The sequence below is a fragment of the Panthera pardus genome, unplaced genomic scaffold (assembly GCF_024362965.1).
Source record: "Panthera pardus isolate Hobbes unplaced genomic scaffold, ASM2436296v1 HiC_scaffold_26, whole genome shotgun sequence".
Taxonomy (NCBI): domain Eukaryota; kingdom Metazoa; phylum Chordata; class Mammalia; order Carnivora; family Felidae; genus Panthera; species Panthera pardus.
In genome coordinates, this window is record NW_026526832.1 from 8,758,378 (window position 1) to 8,773,371 (window position 14,994).

Sequence of the window (14,994 nt, forward strand, 5' to 3'; positions counted from 1 at the left end):
CAGGCAATATAAGCTCGGAAGGAAAAATGGCATACGAAGAACATAAATGCTATAAAACAAAAGACAATGAACAATAGCAAACAGCAAACAGCGAATTAACGGAAGGAGCAGATTAAGAGTTTAAAGTAGGCAGAAGATCAGGTATTGGTGACGTGATGCAGAAATAAGAATCTTAAAGAACCAATGAAGAATCATGAAATGCAGTATATAGATGGAGTGGAAAACTAATTTAGTGAGCTGGAAGACCAAGACTAAGAACCAGTCTAGAAGGATTCAGGGATGGATTAACAGAATATATGTGGGATATTATGAGTGTATGTTAGAGATATGAAAATAAAGCATCACTCTCTGCTTAATAATATGATGGGAAAATAAACAGAAGGAAGCAAATATCTGAAGAATTAATGACTGATAGTTTCCCAGAATCAAAGATGAAAAGACTTCAGGTTAAGAAGGCATACAGAGTGCCAAGGGCCAAACGGGAGAGACAAAAGGAGAAGAAAATCCAAAATCCAGATATCAGTGGAGGAAAACCAAAGGACTTCAAAGTCTATGGGAAAATTCTAAAAGCTTCTAGAAAGAAAGAGTAATTCAACTACAAAGAATAAAATTCAGATTATTCATTCTCTCAACAGCTACACTAGAGAAAATGGAAAAATACTTTTAAAGTATTTCAAGAAAAGAACATTAAACTTAATATTTTAAGTCCAGTAAGTCACATTTAAATAGAAGGCAGTAAGAATATCCTTTACATACAAAGCCTCAGATGGTTTTTTTTTTAATTTTTTTTAATGTTTATTTATTTCTGAGACAGAGAGAGACAGACAGAGTATGAGTGGGAGAGGGACAGAGAGAGAGACACACACACAGAATCAGAAGCGGGCTGCAGGCTCTGAGCTGTCAGCACAGAGCCCGACACGGGGCTCGAACTCACAAACCGTGAGATCATGACCTGAAACGAAGTTAGTCGCTCAACCGACTGAGCCACCCAGGTGCCCCCCCTTTTTAAAATTTTTATTAATGTTTATTTCTGAGACAGAGAGAGATAGACAGAGCATGAGTGGGAGAGGGACAGAAAGAGAGGGAGGCAAAGCCTCAGAAGGTTTACCACACAAAGACCTGCTGTGAAAACATTCTTAGAAAGAATATTTTAACAGAAAGAAAAAATAAATAAAGCCAGATATAAAGGAAATCAGGGTGAGCAAATAACTTAATAAGGTTTATTTTGTCTAAAAAAGGAAGGGGGTATGTATATTATGTATATTAATACATAAAAATCCATAACTAAAACAGGATGATACTAAGTACCTTGCTTCAGAGAAGAGGGAAGTAGAGGTTGTAGTCAGAGAGAAGAAAGATTCCATTTTACAGATGAGGAAATGAGTCACAGAGAGGTTAAGAAACCTATACAAGGACACACAGCCAGTAAGAGGCAGTGCCAATCATTCAAAGTCAGGCCATCTGGGGTGCCTGGGTGGCTCAGTCAGTTGAGTGTCCGACTTCAACTCAGGTCATGATCTCACGACTCGTGAGTTTGAGCTCCATGTCAGGCTCTGTGCTGACAGCTCAGAGCCTGGATCCTGCTTCAGATTCTGTCTCCCTCCCTCTCTGCCTCTCCCCTGCTCATGCTCTGTCTCTCTTGCTCTCAAAAATAAATAAACGCGGGGCGCCTGGGTGGCGCAGTCGGTTAAGCGTCCGACTTCAGCCAGGTCACGATCTCGCGGTCCGTGAGTTCGAGCCCCGCGTCAGGCTCTGGGCTGATGGCTCGGAGCCTGGAGCCTGCTTCCGATTCTGTGTCTCCCTCTCTCTCTCTGCCCCTCCCCCGTTCATGCTCTGTCTCTCTCCCAAAAATAAATAAAAAACGTTGAAAAAAAAAATTTAAAAAAAAAAAAAATAAATAAATAAATAAACGCTACAAAAGCATTTTTTTTTAAGAAGTCAGACCATCTGATTCAGAGTACAGTCTTCAAGGGGGAAGACATAAGTATTGACAAAATCAAGAACTATAAAAGAAAAGATAAACATAAGAGAGGTCTTAGTAAGGTTTAAGTAACCATCAGATAATTAAAAATATAAAATGTAACTGTCTTATGTCCAGGGTAAGAATATTTGATTTACTTATTGGAAGGAAGGAGAAGAGAAATAAATTAACCATATAAAAGTATGATAAAGAAATAATTTTAATTAGATGGCCTCAGTACCTCTGAATATGACCATAACTAAAATAAATGTAAATGGTTAAAACTAATCAAGAGAAATAGAGTGTCAGATTGGCATAAAAATAAACAAAAAGTAATATGCAAAAACAAGTCATCTACAGAGATAAACTTAATACAGACAAGTTGAAAATGAAAAGGAGGAAACAGATATAATAGGCAAGTACGACAAAAAGAAAGCCAGAGAAGAAATTTTCATGTCAGATAAAAGTAAATTCAAGGCCAAAAATGGCAGGGAAAAACATGAATATGATACATGGATTAAAAGATATAAGCCAGGGGCTCCTGGGTGACTCAGTCAGTTAATTTCTGCTCATGTCATGATCTCGTGGTTCGTGGGATAGAGCTCCACACTAGCGCTGATAGTGTGAAGCCTGCTTGGGATTCTCTCTCTCCTTCTCTGCCTCCCCGCCACTCATGCTCTCTCTCTTTCTTGATACATACATACATACATACATACATACATACATACATACATACAAGCCAAAAATGTAAAATGATTATATCCCTTCATTTAGTGCTTATCATATTCCAAGCACTATTCTAAGACCTTTAGATGTATTAATTCAACTAATCCTTAACAACCCCACGGGATAAATATTATTATCATCCCCCATTTTGCAAAGAAGGGAGCTGAGGCACAGAGGGTTAAGACACAGAACATGCTAAGACTGTCTGATTCAGAGTTCACATTCTCAACCTCTATTTTCTGCTAATATTCTAGATTGTAAAGTAACAACTGACAGGTTTTAAAGGAGATATATCAAGAATAAATGATAAATTTGGAAATTTTAACATACCCTATGGAAATTGATAGGTCAGGTAGATAACAAAGTAATAGAACATGGGTCAGCAAATCATGGCTTACGGGCTGGCCACCTATTTTTGCAAATAAAATTTTATGGGAACACAGCTATGCTATCTATTTGCATATCATATACGACTGTTTTTGCATTACAAAAGCAGAGTTGAGTAGTTATGACAGAAATTGTATAGCGTGCCAAGCATTAAATACTTACTTTCTGTCCTTTAGGAAAGTTTGCTAGCACTTGCTATAGAAGATTTAAACAAAATTAACCCACTCAACCATTGATATAAAGAGCATTATACCCAAAGAAGAGACTCTGCACACCTTCCAAACAGTGCATTGGTTACCATAAAGCTCTAATTCTACCCTCCTTGCACAATAACACAGGTCTCCAAAATATAACCCTAATCACAATATTATAGAATAAACAAACATGAAGGCCAAATAAATAAGATGAAAACCACTGCCTTAAGAAAAGGCATTTGAATGTGACAGTGAAATGCACAGATCTTTGGGGCTAATTTAAATGAGCGTAGAGGTATGGACTAGTAAAACATCTCAATGCAACTGTGACTATTAGTCAATGAATTTTTAATAAGCATTTACTATACAGTTACTTGAAGTATCTACTGCACATCTCTTGAAAGAGAAAGCCAGTAAGAGCCTGGCATTGAGGTCAAGCAGCAAGAATTTTCTTCTCAGTTCTGCCCCTTAGCAGTCAGTGTATCTATGGAGAAGTCACTTAACCACTCTGTGCCTCAATTTCCTAATCTGTAAGATGAAGCTAATAATAACACCCACCTGATTACAGAGTTATTGGGAGTAATAACAAGATAATGTAAACGAAAGGGGACTAGTATAGTTCCCAACACACAGGAAGTTTTCTATGATACTATTGAATAATATCTACTGATAAATGGGATACCACTCAATTGATAATTGGGAAACCACCATGACTCCAGAAACAATGTGCTGTGAGATTACTTCCTTCTACTTTTTTTTAAATCTTTTTCCTGTTTTAGTCACTGAAGCAGCCATATTTTGAGAGACCAGTTTGCTGCTATCCACTATTTTCTCATTTAGTAAGAATATCCAAGCATAGAAGCAAAGAGGTTGTGGGAGAGGAGGCAGGGAAAGAGCCTGACATGTATAGTAAAGGGAGAATAGATTCAAAATGTAAGGAAATCCAAGTTTAAGAGGCTATCTTTTATTTAGTTCTGTGAATATCTCCTAATAATGACTGTCATAAATGATGGTCAAGGCAGAGATGTTTTTATGATCAATACCATAGAAAGCAAGATGTTTGTGGCAAGGTTCTCTCTGATAGGGAATCAATTTTAAGAACAGAAGTACAAAGAATATATTCTCTTAGCTCTAACCATGATGCTGTTGTTCAAAAAGCTCTAACTCATTCTGATCAGGGGTGAAGAGATATAGAAACAGGGTTATCAGACTTCACCACAATTTAGAGAATCCAATTCTTATTACACAGGCATCAAAAATAAAGGCAAAGCAAGAAAAACTGGCAAAGCTCACAACTCAAAGATTGGGTTTAAGAGCAGAACTTGGACCCAGAATAGGTCATTAAAGACGCTTGGGGGAAAGTTCAACTTTACATACCTCTTGAAAAACACTTTAATTTGTATACTCAAAAAATAACCATAACCTTTGTAATGAAGGAAGCCTAGGGAGGAAGATTAGAGTATGTCTATCATTTCAGATAAAACTTCTTCCAAGATTATGAATCTCTTTTGTAGGAAATTTCTAACTGCGAATATTATCCTTTATATAAATAGAACCAATGGATTCATGGCTGACATTGTGTATCATGGGTTTCATGTGATCTGAGACCCTTTATATAAAATGTGGGACCCTCATAAATGATCACTGGAAACCCTTAAGGCCTTCTTTTTTTCCAAAGCCATTTTTTTTCTCCTATGCCTGTAAGTCCTTGTAGGGCAGTATGCTGATTATCTCATCAAGGCTCAGCCATAAGGACCACAATTGGTCATTTTCATTGAGACTGTTTTTTAGAAATACCCAAAATAAACTCTGAAAAATCAATAGTTTGAGTTGTATCATTGTCATAAGGTTTCACTGGTAGAATTAAAATTTTTTATTTAAATAAATTAGTATCAACTCCAAAGGAAAAATAACTAGAACAAGTTTATAGACACTCCATCTACTGATGTGCCTCTTCCTAGAGTATATTGAAAAAAGATTTTTTTTTTGGTTTCTAAATATTTTTATTGAATGATGCCTAACCATACACAAAACATATAGCCTTGCTGATTTTCAAAGTCAAAGCAGCAACACTAAGCAACTTGGAATTTGATTCATTTTTCATTCTGACATTTATCTACTGAACTTGTTGAACAGTAAAAAAAAAAAAAAGAGAGAGAGGGAGAATAATGTCACTTCATAAAATCTCATTTCTATAGGCAGTGCTAGTGTTAATACAATCAAATAGCACAAACAGGAAAACACTTATAAAAAATTGTTTCCCGTGATGATTACTACTTTTTAAATTTGTTCCTCAGGTCATATCTTATCACACTTCTGTTTACACTTAATCCAGGATGCACATAGGATGATTTACCTCTGCCAGATATTGAAGCTTGGATAAAATAAACAGTTTTCATTTGGTGCCATAAAACTTGAGACCAGAAACAAGGCCATCACAATAACTCAGGGAGGCAAACAGAACAGCGCAGTCCAAACAGAACGTTGTTTTTCTCCTCTCACTTCATAAAACCGAACTGGGCTAAAACCATGCAGTCACAAGGCATCGGGCAGCCTAGACCACATCTCTTGAAGGCCCTGACCTCTAGAGACTTCTGTTTCTCCTGCAAAACTATTTTATGAGCAAAATTTTATGATTATCGGTTGCCCTAAAGAGAACATGAGGACTCCCATATAGTGCTACAGTTTGGCTAATGGTGAAGCTATCTCCCTTTTCATGGATATTTTTACAAAAAAAAAAAAAAAAAAAAAAAAAAAAGGCGTTCTTCCTGGTTTTTAGTGTTTGCTCTATTCCTTATCCCCCAAGTACATTTAAATGAGTACTCTTCTAGGGCGCCTGAATAGCTCAGTTGGTTAAGCGTCTCACTCTTTTTTTAAATTTCTTTAATGTTTATTTATTTTTGAGAGAGAATGAGAAAGAGAGAGCGTGAGCAGGGGAGGGGCACAGAGAGAGGGAGACAGAATCTGAAGCAGGCTCCAGGATCCCAGCTGTCAGCACAGAGCCTGATGCGGGGGTCGAACTCACAGACTGTGAAATCATGACCTGAGCCGAAGTTGGACGCTTAAACGACTGAGTCACCCATGCGCCCCAAGCATCTCACTCTTGATTTCAGCTCAGGTCATATACTCATGGTTCGTGAGATGGGGCCTTAGATCAGGCTCTGTGCTGATAGCACAGAGGTTGCTTGGGATTCTCTCTCTCTTCTCTCTCTGCCTTTCTCTCTCTCTGTGTCAAAATAAATAAACATTAAACATTACTTTTCTTTTAAAAAATAAGCCAAGGTGTAGCTAGTGAAGAATTTTCCCCACTGTGATCCCTACAAGAACCTCTATGTTTATTTATTTATTTATTTATTTATTTATTTATTTATTTTTAGAGATGGAGAAGGAGGGAGGCGCAGAGAGAGAGAGAAAGAGAGATGCATGAAGTTTGACGCAGGGCTCAATCCCATGACCCTGGCTGGCATCACGACCTGAGCCTAAAGCAAGAGTCAGATGCTTAACGGAGTCACCCAGGCACCCCAGCCTCTTCTAGAACTTCCCACCTTCTGATATACTACATAGCTTCTTTATTATGATAATGGTTTCTTTGCTTGCCTCCCTCACCCCCTAACTAGAATGTAAGTGCCACAGAGGTATTTTTAAAGACAAAGACACTTGTTTTGTTCATTGGTGTTTCCTTCCCATGTGCTTAGCTAAAATCATGCCTGGCACAGGGCTGACTGATACTCAGGAAGATTTTTTTGTTCAATGAATGGATATTATTTTTTAAAAGTAGATATGCCATTCTACCACGCTTATGTTAATGACTAGAAATATAAAAACATAAATGTTAAACTGAGTAAGAATTATACCAGCCATGGTCTGTTTTTGATCATTTTATCCCAATATATTTTATGGGAAATATCATGAGCTTTTGTGATAGCTGTTACACATTTAGACAAATTGTTTTAGAGTTTTAGCCAGGTTTTCTGAAAATCATTTCATCCTGGGGATTTATTTGCATGTAGTTTGAGTTTGGTCTAGGATACCCTTTGTTTCAGTTCAGGATGCTTTTGTAAGCAGATAATTAAGGAGAGAGCCACTGTTAGGGAGATTGAACCATAAAGGCATTTATTGTTTACTTAACAAGAAAAGTAGGTAGTCCAAGAGTTCAACAATGTTATTCCGGATCCAGATTCTTTCCAACGTTCTGCTTCCCCATGATTAACTTGTTGGGTTTTTGTTCTTAATACTTGCCTCGTGGTTGCAAGATGGCTACCAAAGCATGAGGCATCATATCTGCATTCAAGACAGAAAAGGGGAAGAGGCTACACCATTGAGTTCTCTGGTATCTGTTTCTTTTATCAGGAAGGCAACAAGTTTTCCAGAAGACCCAGCAGAATTCTACTGGCCAGAACTAGGTCACATGGCCATCCTCAGGGAATAAAAAGCTGGGAAAAGCAAATAGCTAGCAAAGAAGAACAGGATAGCCTTATAATGGTTCTCTATCCTAGGAGACTTTTAAACTCCTAGTGCCTCGGCCCCACTTCAAACCAATTAAATCAGGATCACCGAGCGGGGGGAGCAGGAACCTGTATACGCAGGTAGGGATGAGAGCCACATACTGGATCATTCAAGGGTCTAGGATGAGGCAGCTAGTCATCACAAGGGAAATCTGGGTTTTGTCAAAAAGAGAAGAAATAAAGAGGATAGGTTAGGAAAGGAAATAACAGTGCCAGCCACAACCTTTTACTATTAGTCCCATAACTCTACCTGAAAAGACTCATTCTGATGTTCTTTCTGACCTTCATTAGCAGACATTTATTAAGCTCCTCCTAAGTGATGGCCCCTGGAAACAAAATATGAATAAGTTCCATAATTTAGAGACTAGTGAAGGGGGCAACCATGTAAGGAAAAAAATAATCTATCAAAACCCAACATGCCAGGGGCTGGGGGAAGAAGGAAATGGGAAGTTGTTCAGTTTTGCAAGATGAAAAAGTTCTAGAGATCTGTTGCACAACAATGTGACTACAGTCAACACAGCTGAACCACACAATTAAAAATGGTAAATTTTATGCGAGGTGGTTTTTACCACAATTAAAAAAACAGAAACGTAGCAAAAAAAACCATTCTGGTAAATAAATCCAAATAGAGGGATAAAGCTAAAGAGCTAATGGGAGAAGAATGACTTTTTTTCATTCATCAACATCTTTGCAAGTGGGTAATGATCCAGCTACCTTTTTCAGCAACTGTCTCTGCCCTGTGATTTCAGGCTTTGTGATCTGATCTGACACCTACCTTGCTTAGAAAGGGATCAACAGAGATAAACGTCAGTCGCTGCCCTCTGGGACACCCAGAAACACCATAATGGGAAAGGAATCGGCAGGCCAGACAGCCAGAACATCAGACCATGGCATGTACGAGTTCCAAAAATCTTTAAAGGATTGAGCCTGCACCATTTTTCAGTCCTCTTTATAAATAAGCCAGTATCTCACTGATGATTCCATTCATATATTTGAAGATACTGAAGGCTTTTCTTAACCTTCCTTCATTTCAGCAAGCTAAACAATTTTAATTCCTTTTAAGCTTTCATGTAAGATTTATTTTCCTTAGCTCCTTCTTTAATTTTTCTCCCTGAACTTCTCCACTTTCATATCCATGTCAAAACGAAATGATTATAATAGTCTGAAAACTACCATGCTAAATCATAGTTAATAAATATAAAATTTGTGGTTAGCTTATAGTCTACTTTAGCAGTTAGGCTTATAACAGCTAGATTTGGATTAAACTTGTGCCCACTCTTTCTCCATATTTTTTCCTTGAATTTGCTCCCATCAGATTTATCTTATTATAAAGACATTCTTTTCTCAAATATTTGAATATCACTGAGAGTACCTGGGTACAAGGCGAACCATAATTTTTGGGACACCTGGGTGGCTCAGTCAGTTAAGCATCAAACTCTTGATTTCAGTTGGGGTCATGATCTCATGGTCGTGAGATCGAGCCCTGCATTGGGCGTTGTGCTGAGCATGGAGCCTGCTTGGTCTTCCCTCTCTTCCTCGCCCCACCCCCCATTCTCTCTCTTTCCCTCTCGCTCTCAAAATAAACAAATAAACTTTTTTAAAAAGAGATTTCTTGGGGCACCTGGGTGGCTCAGTCAGTTAAGCATCTACTTCGCCTCAGGTCATGATCTCACATTTCATGGGTTCAAGCCCCACATCCGGCTCTGTGCTGACAGAGGAGGGGCGGAAGGCTAACCATAATTTAAAGAAGAGAGAAGAGCAAGAAATTTCTAAATCAAGTTATCACCTAATGCAGTTTTCAACAAAAGTTATGTGTAGGAATATTTTTAATTCTGTGTATGGCCAGTCTGAAAGAGCAAATGTGTATCACATTGCTCCGGAATTATTTGGATTAATGATGGTTTTGAATTATTTGTTATAAGTGCTCTACCTTCTGAGGAAATCAAACCCTTTAGAAATGTCACTGCTATTCTTAGTCCACAGACAAAGAGCCTCTAAGTTTGTAACAGCATTTCCCCCCCTCCTCCAACACACACACTCTTTCACAACTTTAGAAACTCATCATTTAAAAGAAGCCAAACTCACTACCACAGTGAGGAGAATGCTGCCAACTTAGAGAGCATGTGTGTTCAGCCTAAAGTCTGGGAAATCCACACTAGCATCTAACATCCAATGCAGACAACCAATATAACATCCAGCACAAACTATGTACAAGGTCCGGATAACGGCTTTACACAAGTCTGATTAATGTGATTAATCTATGTGCTAGTGCAAAGCTAGTACTATTTGAAATTTTATAGAAAAACTAGCAGAAAGTGAAAATCCAAAAATATAAAATTGAGAATGTTAGGCTCAACCCCTGATCATAATCCCCCTTAGTTAACCTGCCCTGGGTTGCCCCAAGATTGCAATGTCTACCCATGCTTAAATATTAGACACTTGGTTTATATCAAATTTATTGTTCCAGGTGAGGGACAAATTCAGCTGCACCCAGCTGTCAACAGCATTTTCATTATTTGCCATTGGCCTGCAGCACCCCTCTCTGCACATTCCTTGTTAATAGACCCACACACTTAGGTTTCTCTTGGCAGCTCTGCTCTGAGTTTCTGATTCTGCTGAATTTTCTGACCAAAGTCAACCAGGGTCCATGTAAAGGGTGCTGCCTCTTTTCCATATCACAACACCCTGACACTATGAATCCTAAAATACCTCAGGCAAAAAGCTATGTTTTGTCTATTTGTTTTACTGAAATTTGGGGTCACTGAAGACAGTTCATGGCAGCACCAGAAACAAATTTCAATTGAGTATTGAACATCCTTAGAAGTCCTTCAGGTACCATACTATAGGCCATCTCTCATTGGTTGTTTAACCCCACCGGCCTCAGTTTCCCACACTGTTGCCCCATATGTCCCCTTTCCTTATCAGGTCTTTCCCCCTCAGGACATTCCCTATCTTCTGTTGACTTTAATGCAGAACAGTTTGATAATTTCTATATTTCTCCGCTTGGTGACTTGAAGCCTTGCTGAATTTCATCAAGGATATTTCTTAAAGATGATTTGGTACCTAAGATGAATTCTGAGGCCAGCTTTTAATATTTTTCCCAACTTGGCTACATTTAGATCTTTTGAACTGTGTGAGGCAGATAATCTGTATCGTTTAAGTTGACCAAAGTGACATGGCAATAAAACAACACGTCTTGATTAAAGATGTGAGTATTACCTGCCTATAGTCTAGGCACTCAGCTAGTACCAAATAATTTCCAGCATCATGCCCTACTCTGAAGGTATTTCATGGAGGAACCAAATGATAGCCTAACCCTATACTGCAGGTTGCATGCTTTTATATTGTATCTATACTGTTTTTCTGGTTAGCCAAGTAATTCATATTATAAAAAATTATAACATTAAATATTAATATATTCTTAATTATTAAATTTCAAACTTTTTTTTTTTATTTTAGAGAAAGAGAGTGCACGAGAGGGGGAGAGGGGCAGAGGGAGAGAGAAGTAATCGTAAGCAGGCTCCACACTCAGCATGGAGCCCAACGTGGGGCCCGATACCACAACCCTGGGATCATGACCTGAGCCTGTATCAAAAGTCAGATAGATGCTCAACGGACTAAGCCACCCAGGCACCCCATAATCAAACGTTTTGAGAGACAATTGTTGAAAGGCAAGCCTGATTATATTTTTCTGGTATGTATCAGAAAAAAATTTTCAAGGGTGCTAAAATCTATTTTTCAAAATAGCACAAAATGTTCACGGGCAGTGAAAAATTATTGCCCCTCAACAACAACAACAACAAAAATACAGAGTTGAAAACATAATAAGCTTGCTTGCTCCACAGTCCATTCTCAACAATCATGCCAACAATAGAAGGAAAGTTGACTGAATTAGGCCAAAATTCTAATAAAATCTTCAGATTCTATTCTGCCAAATACCATTCACATTAAAACAAGGTACTCTGTCTGTATTTCTGAAGAAATAGAATCTGTACCTTGGTTGTTTTTGTTTATTTGTAGATCACATTTGCTTGAGTTTTAAGGTGATTCTGTTTAAATTGCACTGATAAAACAGGCAAAATAAATGACCATCTACTAGAAAGGAGGGAGTCTTACCAGAAAATGAGAGAAATTTCAAAATATGGGAATCCTAGCTGGTTTGGGATATTTGAGGGGCTTTCCTCATACTAAGAAATAGGATGATTGTTAATAACAAGCCTCTAATGGAAAAGAATCCATAGTAAATATACACATAAATGCAGTACAAGAAAAGGAATATTAAAACAACAGTCTGAGTGAGGTGAACATAACTGCAAGAAAATGGCTTTATTTTATTTAGGCAATATAGTTCATCCAAGTAAATTAAAGAAAATTGTATATTCAGTCATTTGTTCAGTCAGAAAATGTATCAAAGAAATAACTTCCATACCCCCTTCCAGATGGGATGTTATAAAGGTCTATCAGATGTGAATACAGTTTTATGAGCTCAAAATATATTTAAACAAATAAAATCACATCGAAACCCCTAGTGTTTTGAAATATGCGTTAAATGCATGTCGCATTTTTCCAAAAAAGCACTGGATACCTAGACTCTATTTGTACATCAAAATAATAATGAAATAATAAGTTCATGCACTGCATAACTAAAGCAAGATAATACATATAAAGGAATTTTCCCTCTAGATCACAACACGGAGATTACACTTTTTGAATTTTGATGTTACATTAAAACTACAGCGACGTAAAGCTAATGAATAAATAATGCTCCACAGGCAGTATTGATATACACAAGGCATTAATGTTCTGCTAAATTTTCTCTTTTCTGACTATGTATCTCAAGGAAGCACCACTCCAGGTGGTTACCGTGTACACGTAAGTGACTACTCTACGGCCCATAGCTTGTTCTCAAACTGCGTTTGCAGTTGCAGCCGTAAAAATATGTTGTTTCCTTCTTTCACAGTCCGCACTGACTTGGTTGGAATGTGTGTGTCCAACAGACTTCTGTGCCTGTACCTGAGGTTTTGCCACAATGCCACAACTCCATTGACTTCTAAAAAAATTGTAAGATCCTAAAGTTACTACGCTGGGTTGTGTGAGCAAAATCCACTGTATCTCCACCGTATGCACAAACCTTGGGCCTCGGGAGCTTCAGAAGACAGAGAATGTCCTGATTTGGCAAAGATGCTCAGAGGGAGATGAGAAACCACAAACATAACAAATGTTCACTGGTCTTCAGGATAAGTTCACTTATTCAACTTCATTTACTTACTAAGTACCTACCATGTGCCAGGCTCAGCTGCTTTCTTTTCCTCACCATATATCACATTTTATTGTCATTCTTTGTATGTCTCTCTCAGCAATCCAGCACCATCACCATTACCACCCATTAAACCGAACGTTTCTCACAGGCTGGAACCTTGTCGTATTAACAGACATACTAACATGGAATCAATAAATATTTATGAATGAATAAATAATAAAGGTATAAAATATTATGTAAATGGAAGCATGCTAGAAAGGCAGGAGAGAGCATTCTGGAAGAAGTGGCATTCTGCCTCAGCCTTAAAGAAAATAAATGGAAGAGAGAATTCTAGACAAAGGGAGCAGTGGAAGCAAAAGCCTGGGAGGAGGGAAAGAGTGGGTGTTTCAAAGAAGTTGGCAATCGAATCCATTTGGGATACAGCAATGGTTCCTGTTCTCCTTAGGAGAGGGGCCTGGCTCAACACCAACCCCACTCAACCGTACCAGAATACAGGGTGGGGGGCAAACATGACATCGAAAAGACCCCTAAGGTCACTCTGACAAGTATTCCTTGTTAAGTGATATTATTTATAAATTGTGTGGGGAGGGATAGAGAGAACGGGGTCCCTCTATTCCCTCAGTGCCCTCCATTGGCCTTCGTCCTCCACCCTTATCCCCATATTGCACGCACAAAGACCCCTGCTGGTGTGGTGGTTATTGCAATCCCTGCCGGCTGAAGAGGACGTCTTTAGTGAGTGGGTTTCCAACTAGTTACATTCCATCCAATTCAGCACACATTGATGGAGAGCCTACCATAGGCAAGCCAGTGTGCTCTTTATGGATGCCTAGATCAATGAGATCATCCCATCCTCAAGGATCTCACAACCTAAAGCATTTGCATTTTAATACCTAAGTACACGCATCAAACGCTTTTAAGAATGAAAGGAAATGCCAATTGCACCAAAACATGGAGATCTTGAAGCAAATAATCAAGCCCTAAATTCCTTAAACACTCCCACTTAAAAGTATATCTGTTGTAAAATTGTTTCTGCCAACCACCAGCTTCCTACCCGTTGAATATGTGATATTGAAACTGCAAAGCTCAGCTGGATATGCAAAGCGTCTATAGGGATCAGTGGTTCTTTTCCAGTAGAGACATTTTTTTAATGAGAAGCAGAAATGATGGAGGAAAGAGTATTTGAGTCACACAGAGAGAATTCCAGGCAACTCTCCTCTCAGGGAACCAATTATTTTCTCCCTAAAGAGGCAAAACTCCACCTATTTCCTCTCATCTCCAATACTGTATGATGAAAGGCATTCCCAGAAGCGCTGTGCTATATAGCAAGGCCCAAAGATGAGCAAATGCACTTGACTCCCCGACCCCAACTGAAACAAGAGTAGCTCCAGACTGATAGTGCTGACCAAAGGTTCTGGGTGGCGGAAAGACCACAGAAGAAGAGAAAAGAGGATATAAGGGGAAGATTGGCTCTGCAGGACTGAGCCTCAGCTCAGCAGTGGTTTGGCAGGAGAGCATGTTGCTAGCCAGCCCTACACTGGAGAAGTCATTTCTTCATCCACCATGGGCAGTGTTACCATAACATTAGCCCTACCACCTGTATACCTTGATCTCCATCAACTTCCCAACTCATGTAATTATGCTCTAATAGCACCTAACTGCTGATGAGGCCTTCCTGTCTGCCCCACCCCGCCCCCCACACACACACTCAAATAATCACTCACATTTGCATCTGAGTCTGGCAGAGAGTGGGTATCCAGTATTTGTTGAACTATATGTCTGGGTGCTTACTATCTTGGGTACAGAATGTAGGAAGTACTAAGGAGGTTTCCTGGGTGTCCCCAGACATACTAGAGTACCAGGAATCACAAAGCATAAAGCTAAGTCAACTGCCAAAAGAATGAAAACATAAATATGGAGGCAAAAAAAAAGAATGAAGGAAACTAAAGAATTTGCCAACATGAA